This window comes from Pseudophryne corroboree, chromosome 2 (assembly GCF_028390025.1).
Source record: "Pseudophryne corroboree isolate aPseCor3 chromosome 2, aPseCor3.hap2, whole genome shotgun sequence".
Lineage (NCBI taxonomy): Eukaryota > Metazoa > Chordata > Amphibia > Anura > Myobatrachidae > Pseudophryne > Pseudophryne corroboree.
The window spans coordinates 644,076,364-644,089,498 of NC_086445.1; the positions used below are offsets into that span (position 1 = coordinate 644,076,364).

Here is a 13,135-nt window from a genome sequence, read left to right on the forward strand (position 1 = left end):
GCCATTGACATGCCTGGTCAAAATACAAAAAAAAATACCTCTTCGGTGTGGAATTATTTCAACAGAAATGCGGACAACTGGTGTCAAGCCGTGCGTTGCCTTTGTCAAGCTGTAATAAGTAGGGGTAAGGACGTTAACCACCTAGGAACATCCTCCCTTATACGTCACCTGGAGCGCATTCATCAGAAGTAATTGACAAGTTCAAAAACTTTTGGTGACCGTGGAAGCAGTTCACTGACAACTAAATCCCTTCTTCCTCTTGTACCCAAGCTCCCAGTGCAAACCACACCACCAACTCTCAGTGTCAATTTCCTCCTTAGACAGGAATGCCAATAGTCCTGCAGGCCATGTCACTGGCAAGTCTGCCGAGTCCTCTCCTGACTGGGATTCCTCCGATGGATCCTTGAGTGTAACGCCTACTGCTGCTGGCGCTGCTGTTGTTGCTGCTGGGAGTCGATCGTCATCCCAGAGGGGAAGTCGGAAGACCACTTGTACTACTTCCAGTAAGCAATTGACTGTCCAACAGTCCTTTGCGAGGAAGAAGAAATATCACAGCAGTCATCCTGTTGCAAAGCGGATAACTCAGGCCTTGGCAGCTGTGTTGGTGTTAGACGTGCGTCCGGTATCCGGCGTTAGTTTACAGGGACTTAGAGAATTTCTTGAGGTAGTGTGTCCCCGGTACCAAATACCATCTAGGTTCCACTTCTCTAGACAGGCGATACCGAGAATGTACACAGACGTCAGAAAAAGAGTCACCAGTGTCCTAAAGAATGCAGTTGTACCCAATGTCCACTTAACCACGGACATGTGGACAAGTGGAGCAGGGCAGACTAAAGACTATATGACTGTGACAGCCCACTGGGTAGATGTATTGCCTCCCGCAGCAACAACAGCAGCGGCGGCACCAGTTTCAGTATCTCGCAAATGCCAACTCGTTCCTAGGCAGGCTACGCTTTGTATCACCGCTTTCCATAAGAGGCACACAGCTAACCTCTTACGGAAACTGAGGAACATCATCGCAGATTGGCTTACCCCAATTGGACGCTCCTGGGGATTTGTGACATCGGACAACGCCACCAATATTGTGCGTTCATTACATGTGGGCAAATTCAAGCACGTCCCATGTTTTGCACATACAATTAATTTGGTGGTGCAGAATTTTAAAAAAAACCGACAGGGGCGTGCAAGAGATGCTGTCGGTGGCCCGAAGAATTGCGGGCCACTTTCGGCATTCAGCCACCGTGTGCCGAAGACTGGAGCACCAGCAAACACTCCTGAACATTCTCCCGCCATCAGCTGAAGCAAGAGGTGGTAACAAGGTGGAATTCAACCCTCTATATGCTTCAGAGGATGGAGGAGCAGCAAAAGGCCATTCAAGCCTATACCTCTGCCTACGATATAGGCAAAGGAGGGGGATTGCACCTGACTCAAGCGCAGTGGAGAATGATTTCAACATTGTGCAAGGTTCTGCAACCCTTTGAACTTGCCACACGTGAATTCAGTTCAGACACTGCCTGCCTGAGCCAGGTCATTCCCCTCATCAGGCTTTTGCAGAAGCAGCTGAAGAGAAGGAGCTAAAATGGAGCGATTCCGCTAGGCATGTGGGACTTGTGGATGGAGCCCTTCATTCGCTTAACCAGGATTCACGGGTTGTCAATCTGTTGAAATCAGAGCACTACATTTTGGCCACTGTACTCGATCCTAGGTTTAAAGCCTACGTTGTATCTCTCTTTCCGGCAGACACAAGTCTGCAGATGTTCAAAGACCTGCTGGTGAGATAATTGTCAAGTCAAGTGGAACGTGACCCGCCAACAGCTCCTCCTTCATTTTCTACCGCCACTGGAGCTGCCAGGAAAAGGATCAAATTTCCAAAACCACCCACTGGCGGTGATGCAGGGCAGTCAGGAGTGAAAGCTGACATTTGGTCCGGACTGAAGGACCTGCCAACGATTACTGACATGTCGTCTATTGTCACTGCATATGATTCTGTCACCATTGAAAGAATGGTGGAGGATTATATGAGTGACAGAAATCCAAGTAGGCACGTCAGACAGTCCATGCGTATACTGGCAGGAAAAAGAGGCAATTTGGAGGCCCATGCACAAACTGGCTTTATTTTACCTAAGTTGCCCCCCCTCCAGCGTGTACTCCGAAAGTGTTTAGTGCAGCCGGTCACCTTGTCAGCGATCGGCGTACGAGGTTACTTCCACAAAATGTGGAGAAGATGATGTTCATCAAAATGAATTATAATCAATTCCACCATGGAGACATTTACCAGCAATTGCCTCCAGAAAGTACACAGGGACGAATTAATACTGTGTGAGGAGGGGGGATGTACACAGTGAAAGGGGTGAGGAATCAGAGGACGATGATGAGGTCGGCATCTTGCCTCTGTAGAGCCAGTTTGTGCTAGGAGAGATTGATTGCTTCTTTTTTGGTGGGGGCCCAAACCAACCAGTCATTTCAGCCACAGTCGTGTGGCAGACCCTGTCGCTGAAATGATGGGTTTGTTAAAGTGTGCAAGTCCTGTTTATACAACATAAGGGTGGGTGGGAGGGCCCAAGGACAATTCCATCTTGCACCTCTTTTTTATTTATTTATCTTTGCATCATGTGATGTTTGGGGCTAATTTTTTTAAGTGACATCCTGTCTGACACTGCAGTGCCACTCCTAGATGGGCCAGGTATTTGTGCCGGCCACTTGGGTCGCTTACCTTAGTCATCCAGCGACCTCAGTGCAAATTTTAGGACTAAAACTAATATTGTGAGGTGTTCAGAATAGACTGGAAATGAGTGGGAATTATGGATATTGAGGTTAATAATACTATGGGATCAAAATTACCCCCAAATTCTATTATTTAAGCTCTTTTTGAGGGGTTTTTGAAAAAAACACCCAAATCCAAAACACACCCGGATCCGACAAAAAATTTTAAGGGAGGTTTTGCCAAAACGCGTCCGAATCCAAAACACGGCCGCGGAACCAAATCCAAAACCAAAACACAAACCCGAAAAATTTCCGGTGCACATCACTAGTTCTCACATGTCAACATGTTCAAACCAGTGCACTGATTTTGTGTATTGAGGTACAATTTAGATACAATTTTATTGCAAATTTGTGTGCATTTGCAAAGACAATTCTGATACCAATGATATTTTGACAGTGTTTGCACTTATGGTGATTTGCCATGATTTGGAGTACAAAGTTGCATTTGACATGCTACTTCCATGTGAATTGATCCTTAGTAAATTCACAAACAGCAAAATCGTGGCTTTTTTATGGAAAAAAAGACAAATCGGCCAAAATTGACCTTAGTAAATTTCGCCATGATGTATTTTTTACTTTTGACTCCTAAATCTTGTAAAGTCTCTTTTCAATTCACTTCAAGTCCACATCTCTTCAGGAACTTGGTAGGTGAACAGGATGCGACTCCTTTTTTAAGTATATCTGTGGTATTCTTTTCACTAGCTATATGAACTACATAAATGGATCCCCTTTCAATGAGCTCCTTTATAAAGTGGTGTCTGATCTCGATATGTTTGGATCTTCTGTGGTGCTTGGTACTACTGTGTGAGAGAGAATGATTGCTTCCCAGTTGTCACTCTCTCTGGGGTTTATTTACTAATATTCGTGTTTGAGTCGGTTTGTGTAGTGTTTAAACTCATTTTTTATCGGGTGCATTTTCATGCAACTTTTTGAAACTATATAAGCTAATTTACGAAGCTGTCGAGTTTTTGGTTTTCGTGTTTTCTGATGTCGATGGCAGTCATTTTTTTTTTGCACATTTACGGCCGTCATTGTCGTTTGCGTTCGTGTTTTTGTTGTTTTTACTGGTTTATTTTCTATGTTAAACGCGACAGGGTTATTTACCAACCACAGACGCATTTTAACTTTTAGTTTCGATTTTCATCCCCGTTCATGATTGGTTGTGTTTCAGATGTAGGTGTGTCTGTGCGCAACCATATAAATACGCCCCAAACCGTCCGCACCTCATGGGTTTAGATAGTGGTGAGGAGGGAGGTTGTGCTGTGGAGGTTGGTGAGTAGTTGGTTTGGTGAGGAGTTTTTTGGGCGATTTCTGAGTGTAGTATTGTGTTTGAAAGTAGTCTTGTCATTCTTGTAGTCTTGTTTTTTTTTGGTTTTGTCTCATTTTTTGTCCAAGTTTTTTCGCTTTATAGTCACTTGTCAGTGTGTGTGTGTGTGTGTGTGTGTGTGTGTGTGTGTGTGTGTGTGTGTGTGTGTGTGTGTGTGTGTGTGTGTGTGTGAGTTGTGCAGTGGTAGTGGAGGAGTGTGTTGTTTGTCTTATTTTTTTTCTGTGTTAATTGTTGAACCACACAATTATGTCTGACTCAGAGGTGGGTGAGGTGGAGGGTGTGAGTGAGGGGGAGGAGGTTGGTCAGGTGGAGGAGGTGAGTGAGAGTGAGGTTAGTGAGGTGGAGGAGGTGGGTGAGGTTGCTGCAGCAGCCTCAAGTGACAGTGACAGTGATAGTGACAGTCAGACAGCTCCGCAGCCACGCACCACTACTAAGACTGGGCGGAATGTAAAGTTTAGTTATGCAGAAAATGTGGCATTGGTGCGGGAGCTGATGAAGTAACAGCGGCAGCTATTTGGGCCTGAGTCCGCCAAGGTGCCAACATGGAAGAAGACGGTGTTGTGGGCGAAAGTTGTTGCTGCTGTAAATAGTGAGGGGGTGGTCAAGTGGACGAAGGACACATGCAGCAAACGGTACTATGACATAAAGCGACGTGTCAAGTCCAAAATGGCCAAGGAGGCAAAGTCGGCTCGCAAAACCGGTGGTGGACAGCCCTATATTGCCAGATATGTGGACTATGAGGAGCCCATGCGGAGATTAATACCTCCTGAAGTAGTGTCTGCAACCCATGTCCGTGATTCCGATCGGCACAGGAAGGATGGTGAGCATGTGTATTTGTCTTAACATTCTATTACATTACTTCTGTCGTAATTTTTTTTGTAAATGTGTGTCATGTGACGTTACTCCCACCTTCATGTGTACGTCAGCAAAGACATTGTTTTGGGTAATGTTTTCTACAAAAGCCAATGTAACATAGTACTTTATTGTATGTCATGTGGTATTTTTACAGTACATTTTCCATGTGTAGTTTGGACTTGGTGTGTCATTGAATTGTCCAGCAATAATGTTTTCCTTTTGCACATTTTACAGTTTGAAAGTAGGACTATGTATTTTATTTCAGTTATCCATGTGCAATGTTTCAAAAACAGTGGTTGACATGTTAGAGGCTGGAGTAGTGCAAAGTGGCTTTGAAGCCAGTTACATGTGTAATTTCATTAGTACTGAATGCAATCTTGTTTAAGACAAACCCACTATTTGTTGGTTCATTTTGAGTCTGTATTTGTACCCTGACACAACACTGCAGACTTAGTTACCTTACTATTATGATGGGTTTTTTTTTTTGTTTTTTTTTTGTTTTTTGGCTCATATTGTGCTAATGTGTGTTTGGAGTGCCACATCACAGAGCATTTTCTATATTGCATCTTTCATTAATTACATTACATTTTTAAATGAAGATGTGTGTGTTTTGGCTTGTTAGTGTATGTATTTGTAATTGTGTCCTATGTCTGTGTCCTGTACATTATTTCCTGTGTTGCACTTTCCATAGTGCATATGGCTATTGGCCAATGTGTGTTTTTTACAAAAAAAATTGTTTTTGGTCCGAAATTATTCCCACATAAAAAACATCCATTTTTGTAAGATGTAATGTTTATAAACATAATGGGTGGATGTATCAACAATAGCATGATTAAATGAGTTCTTTTATTTTTTTCATTATTTACAGTGTTGAAAAAAAGCAGTACTGGTCGGCCTACAGTCACTCCCATGACATCTGATGATGATGACGCTGCGGAAGCAGGTAAAGTGTCCATTGTAGTATAGGTTATGTTTGTAAATGAATGGCCATAACAAAAGAACACTTTAAATACTAGGTCCATCAAAAGAAGACTTGAGCAGCAGAAGGTGGACTCCTGTACCACACCAATCAATAATACATGTGGCAACAAAGAAAGCAAGGTCTGATGCCAGTCCCAATCACAGCAGTCTACCCCGCCACGAAGATTGTCTACAGTTTCTTCAGTCCCACCACTCCAAATTTTAGACACATCTCCAAGACGCCAACCACACTCCCCTCATCTTGATTGTAAGAAACTGTAATGAATAAAAAAATTACTCATCTCATAATAATACATTTAATTAGACTAATTAACTCTAAATACATCAAAATCTGCTATACTTACCGAAAACAATAAAACATCAAATGGAATCTGAGCAAAATGGCCTTGTCCACATCCAGTAAAGATATGTATGTCCACTTCAGCCATACAGTAGCAGATTGTGTGGAAGATGCTGCAACATAAACACATGTGTAAGCTTGGCAAATAGTAAGGTTTTTTTCCTCAATTTCACTTATGTGTTTGTCCAAACATGCAGAAACATTACTATGTTTTTGTTTTAAACACTATAAGGCAACACATTATGGTTTAAAGTGTGTTTTTATGGTGGAGTATGTCTGATCTACCATACAACTCATGTGCTTGCTTTAAGAATGAAGTAACCAGACACATTTGTCACAAACAGGAATATGTCTGTATTTAAGTTCAGAGTGATGATGTTGCTATGCTGGATATCTGAAAGCACCATTTAAATACATGTGTTCCATGTTGATTGCTTTGTATTAATTTCTCAAACATATGTCTAACTAATGCCAAAATGATTCTAATTCCAGATTCTAGTACTGGTACCAGCATTCCGACGCAACAGCAGCAACACAGTGACATGGATGAGACAATCATTTTACAAATGCAGCCAGTAATCGAAGGAATCAGCCACCTAGCACCTGTGAGTACACCACCACAGCAAAGCACACCACCACCACAACACAGCCCAACAACACCAGAAGCACAAGGCCCTGATCAAGTGTTTTGGGACAGATGGGCTACACAGCAGGCCACTAATCAAGATTAGAGTAGCGGAGACCTAGGCGCTTTGGTACAGATGTGCTGTAATACGATAATATAAATAACACTCCTTAACCCTTTTAAGAGTAGCGGCTCATAATACAGAATTTGTGTATGGTATACACATAGACAAAAATAGGTAGTAGAGAAAATAAGCGCTTATGAGTGTGGTAATGAATTATACAGGAAATAGCCAGGTGGGTATGATTATAACCAAGAACACTTATCTGGTTTTACAAGAACTTCCAACGAGTGTTCATCATTTTAGGATTTACATGTAAAGAGAAAAATATGACAAAACATAGTGTGTACCGTTCTCACAATCAAATAATGTAATTTGCAGTGAAGGGTGATAAATTAGGGAACATGCATGTTCCCTAATTTATCGCCCTTCACGGCAAATTACATTATTTGATTGTGAGAACGGTACACACTATGTTTTGTCACACTAATGACCCTGTCATCGGACAATGCGTTCAAGTTTAAACGCCCCCTAAAAAAACGAGGCCTGCGCAGCCTCCGCGGAACCTGTACAACCTGCTGCCCATGTTCAGTTTCTTGGCCCTGGTAACTTACAGGCTGATGTCTGAGTCTGAGGAATCCCACAGCACACAAAAGATCACTGGTCCACAGTCCTGCAGCCATTTCTGAGTGTACGTTGTTTGAAATGGGCCTAGGATCCTTTTATAGGCATCCTAATTCAGGTGTGAATGATTTGTAAGTGGCAACACATGTAAACACGCCTGAAAAAAGAAGGTCTATTTTTTTGCTGCTTTTTTTAACGAACCGTAAAAAAATATGACCGCAATTGAGCCCTCAGAGACTAACACCCAAATACGAATGAATAGTGAATACCCGTGTTGTATGAAATAACAGCCGTGTTTGACCGATGGTCTATTCATTCGTATTTCTGAACTTTGCCGTTAAAACCATTACGAATAGCCTAAACTCTGCCGAGATTTGTGCTTAGTGAATTCCCGTGTTGGGACTTAGAAAAAAACGACACAAATCGGACAAACTCGGATTATTAGTAAATACAGGCCTATGTTTGTCTTATCTTCTATGTCTGTGACCTGAAGAAGGTTGTAGAGATGCTGAGACACACTGCAGTGTGGAGAGCTGGAACCGGAAGTGAGGAACAGGAGCGCGAGCATGATCGCGCGCGCGCGAACGTAGGTGGCAGCGGGACGGAGTGGCTGCACCAACTATAAGGTGCAAGGGCCATGCAGGGAGCCGGAGGAGCAGTGCGGCCGGGCAGAAAAGAGACTGAGAGCTGGGCAGAGAGAGACCAAGAGCTGGGGAGCAGTGTGGCCGGCCAGAGCGAGCCAGAGACTGAGAGCCGGGGAGCAGTGAAAGCTGAGCAGGGAGCAGTGCCAGAGGCTGAGTTGCTGCAGATTACTGGCGAAAAAAAGGGAGCAGATAAGTATTAACTTTGTGTATAACTGTTTCCCTTGTCCATTACTGTATTTTTGTAACTTTAATTTATACCTAATTTACTTAATTTGTCTTATATTTATCCTTGATTGTCCTTTTGGTCCCTAATAGATTATCCCTTTCTTTTTTTTTTTCTTTTTTTTCTCTCGTCTCTTACTTAATTTTTACTTAATTTATCCTATAAATGTCCTTTTTAATTTATTGTCCCTTGTCCCTTTATATAATGTCCTTATAAAGACTGTTCCTCTCGCTTTAATTTTCGGATTATAATAGGGAGTTAGCGCATATTAAATATGAGTGGGGTCGTGATTGAGGATCTCACTCAGTGCATGTCGTGTATGATGTATGCGCACCTGGAACAACAGTCCGAGTGCTGGTACATCTGTACGCGATGTGAGCGAACGGCCGACCTGGAAGCCCAGGTAACTGATCTAGAGTGGACTGTTACGCGACTGATAGACATTCACAATCTCAAGCAAAGTTTAGATAGAAAGGTGGCGGAGTTGCAGGGGGGATCACTGGTAGATGAGGAAGATCAGGTAGACAGCTGGGTCACAGTTAGAAGGAAGAAGAAGAGGGGGAGGGGGAGGCAGGACATCTCCGATCTGCCAAACCCCAATAAATTCGCCCGATTGGACGAAGATTCTGAGGGTGGCAGTGAGGAAATTACAGAACTGGAGGAGATTGTTCCCTCTAGCAACCAGAGGAGCGGTCCCCCCGGTACTGGTGGGAAAAAAGATAGTGAGATACATAGTCAGATTGTGGTGGTAGGGGATTCTATTGTCAGGAGGACAGACAGGGCAATCTGCTACTGGGACCATGATTGCCGTACAGTCTGTTGTCTTCCGGGTGCTCGGGTACAGCACATCGCGGATCAGGTTGATAGATTGTTGGAAGGGGCTGGTAAAGACCCGGCGGTCTTGGTGCATGTTGGCACCAATGACAAAGTTAGTGGTAGGTGGGATGTCCTTAAGAAAGACTATAGGGAATTAGGCAAGAAAATGAAGGCAAGGAAATCTACGGTAATATTCTCCAAACTATTACCAGTGCCACGCACTAGCCCAGAGAGGCAGAGGGAGATTAGGGAGGTAAATGTGTGGCTTAGGAATTGGTGCAGGAAAAAGGAGTTTGTGTTCTTGGAACACTGGGCGGACTTCTTGGTCAGGCACCATCTTTTTTGTTGCAATGGATTGCAACTGAATGAGGAGGGGGCTGCGGTGCTGGGGGTTGGATGGTTAGAAGGTTGGAGGAGTTTTTAAACTAGGTGCCTGGGGGGAGGGTTTAGTTAGAAGCTACGGGTCAAACAGTAAGAACAGGAAAGATGGGGGTAATGAACAAATTGGGGGAGGAGGAGGGGGGAGTGAAAGATCAGCTGGCAAGGCCAAGGGTATCTGCATGGGTATTGACACCGGAATTACTGACACGGGTATTGCCCAAGATATTCCAAATTTATTACATACTGATGATTATTGTACAACAATACGGTATATAGAAAGTGATGTCCATAGCATAAGGGAAGATACTAACATCAGGAGGAGGGGTTTAGAAAGCAGTAAAGAAGGCTGTATTAAGTATGAAGGGGGTGGAAAGGGAGGGTGGAGATTATCAGTCGGTAAGAGTAATTCTAGAAAGGCACTTGTAAATATAGATAAGATACCATTAAATCAAATGCGCAAGGAAGATGCTAAACTAATATGTATGCTTGCGAACGCAAGAAGCCTATCGGGTAAAATGGGGGAATTGTATTGGCTTGCATCAAAGTCTATGTATGATATTATAGGTATTATGGAAACTTGGTGGGACAACTCTCACAACTGGGTTACAAATTTGTAGGGATAGTCTCTTTTTAGGAGGGACATGGCTACCAAAAGGGGAAAAGGGGTATGTCTATTTGTTAAACCATCTCTAAAACCAAACTTAATAGAGGGTATTTTTGAGGGGGCAGGAGATAACGTGGAGTCACTATGGGTTGAGATCACAAGTGAGGGCACTGAAGCAAAAAAACAAATCATTGGCACGTGCTACAAGCAACCGGATATTAGCGTACAAGATGAGGAACAACTCTTGCACCAAATTGAAAAAGTATCAGGAATGGGGGACATCCTAGTGTTGGGGGACTTCAACTATCCTGATATAAATTGGAGTAACGATTCATGTGTAAATACTAGGAGCAGCAGGTTTTTAAATATATTGAGGGATCAATTCTTGACTCAATTAGTTGAGGACCCAACTAGAGGTAAAATTATTCTGGACCTAGTTATTACCAATAATGTGGACATTATATCAAACACTAAAGTTGGGGAGACCCTGGGAAACAGTGATCATTACATGATCACATTCGACATCAGTTTTAAGAAAAATAGCTATAAGGGAGCGACCAAAACATTTAACTTTAGAAAAGCTAACTTCAATATGCTGAGACAGGCACTAAATGACATTGACTGGGAAGCTTTGTTTCAAGACAAGGACACATCAGAAATGTGGGAGGCTTTTAAAGGGTTGCTTGAAAACTATATTCACAAATTCACTCCCATCAGCAGTAAACGCAGGAGTACTAAACAAAAACCAATGTGGCTTAATAAGGAGATCAAGGAAGCAATGGCTAATAAGAGGTGTGCTTTCAAAACATTTAAATCTAATGGAGGGGAGGAGTCATTCCGGTATTAAAAGGAAAGTAATAAAAAATAAAAAAAAGCAATAAGGGCAGCTAAAATTATAAATGTAAAAAAAAAGTGAGGAAGTAGTACTGGAGAGACTAGGTAACGTGAAAATTAATAAATCACCAGGGCCAGACGGTCTTCATCCAAGGGTTATTATGGCGCTTAGGTTACAGCTAGCAAAACCCCTATACTTGATTTTACATAGTTCAATTAGATCAGGCATGGTACCAAGGGATTGGCGCATAGTGGAGGTAGTGCCTTTATTTAAAAAGGGAAATAAAAATGATTCTGGAAACTATAGACCAGTTAGTTTAACCTCTATAGTGGGTAAAATATTGGAAGCCATTTTGAGGGATAGCATAGGGGATCACCTACAGGCCACAAAGTTTTTCAGTAAAAGTCAGCATAGGTTTGTAAGGAACAGATCATGCCAAACTAACTTAATTAGCTTCTACGAGGAAGTGAGCAAGAATCTTGACCATGGAAAAGCAGTGGACGTGGTGTATTTAGATTTTGCAAAAGCCTTTGATACAGTGCCTCATAGGAGACTGATCAACAAATTATGGGAACTTGATCTAGGTTATATTATTTGTACATGGATTGGAAATTGGCTGGATAACAGAGTGCAACGAGTAGTGGTCAATGGGAGGTTCTCCAGTTGGGCACCAGTAGTCAGCGGAATACCACAAGGATCAGTTCTTGGCCCACTGCTCTTCACTATATTTATCAATGATCTAGGAATAGTCCTGGAAAGCACAGTGTCAATCTTTGCAGATGATACTAAACTGTGTAAGGTAATTAATTCAGTAGACAATGTGGAGTCTTTACAGAATGACTTAGTTAAACTGGAAACCTGGGCGTTTAAATGGGGAATGAGGTTTAATATAGACAAATGCAAAGTTATGCATTTTGGAAAATAAACACACATGCATCCTACACTCTAGATGAGGAAAATATAGGGGTAATTATGGTGGAAAAAGATTTGGGGATGCTCATAGATAATAGGCTTAATAACAGTACACAAAGTCAAAGTGCAGCAAAGAAGGCAAGTAATGTGCTTGCGTGCATTAAACGGGGCATAGAGACAAGGGACGCAGATGTAATCCTGCCACTGTACAGATCATTGGTACGTCCGCACCTGGAATATTGTGTTCAGTTCTGGGCACCGTATTATAAAAAAGATATCGGGGAACTAGAAAGAGTTCAAAGAAATGCTTCTAAACTGATAAAAGGGTTAGAGTCTCTGGAGTACGAGGAAAGGCTTACTAGGTTAAACATGTATACACTAGAAAAGAGGAGTCTAAGAGGAGACATTAATATCTTCAAATATGTAAAGGGTAATTACAAGGAGCTAGCAGCGGATTTTTTTTTTTTTTAAATAGAGTTTGTTTATTCAAAAAAAAGGATCACAAATACAGACATTTCGTTAAACATGAGAAATTGAATAATACAGTACAGGCAATGCAACAGGTTATAGCATACGTGATCTCGAAAAAGTAAAGTATATTACATCACATGTGCAATTTCTCCCATTCTATTACTACACTCACGTTGCAATATAAAAAGGAAAAGAAACATTCTAATGTCTGTAAACAGGTCAGAACTCTCATATTGAATATTTTAATTTTCTCCCCAATTATTTACCAATTACAGCTCCAACTAGTAAGCCGGAACATAGCCTACCAAAATTTCTAGAACATAAAAGATATAAACAAAAACGAAAACACAAAAAAAAAAATACCATCAAGAAGCAGTATTACAGTACAATTAGTGAGGTATATGAAGTAATGAAGAATGAGTAATATCACATCCTGGCCTTGTATGAACCCAGGACCCCCTCCGCCCCCAGGGCGCAACACTCTCATAGCACAAGAGCAGGGTAGGAGTATACAGAAGTAATCCAAGGGGACCATATTTTCGAATATTTGGAAATAGCATTGTTTTTCATGTATACATAGCGGTCTTTAAGGAGAGTGTTATTAACCAGTGCCTTAAAGGCTGATACAGAAGGGCAACGCGGGGCCATCCATAACCGTGCGATGCACACCTTG

At 42.2% G+C, this 13,135-nt stretch overlaps 1 long non-coding RNA gene across 3 annotated transcripts in view; it reads right to left on the reverse strand.

Moving 5' to 3' along the window:
- Positions 1–5,105: 5,105 nt before the first annotated feature.
- LOC135041996 (uncharacterized) overlaps positions 5,106–13,135 on the reverse strand; it is a 114,946-nt gene continuing 106,916 nt past the window's right edge. For all 3 annotated transcript variants that reach the window (XR_010235340.1, XR_010235346.1, XR_010235350.1), the window contains exons 3-4: positions 6,271–6,379; positions 5,106–6,181 (exon numbers count right to left, since the gene is read on the reverse strand). This is a non-coding gene — a long non-coding RNA (uncharacterized LOC135041996). The remainder of the gene's footprint in view (positions 6,182–6,270; positions 6,380–13,135) is intronic.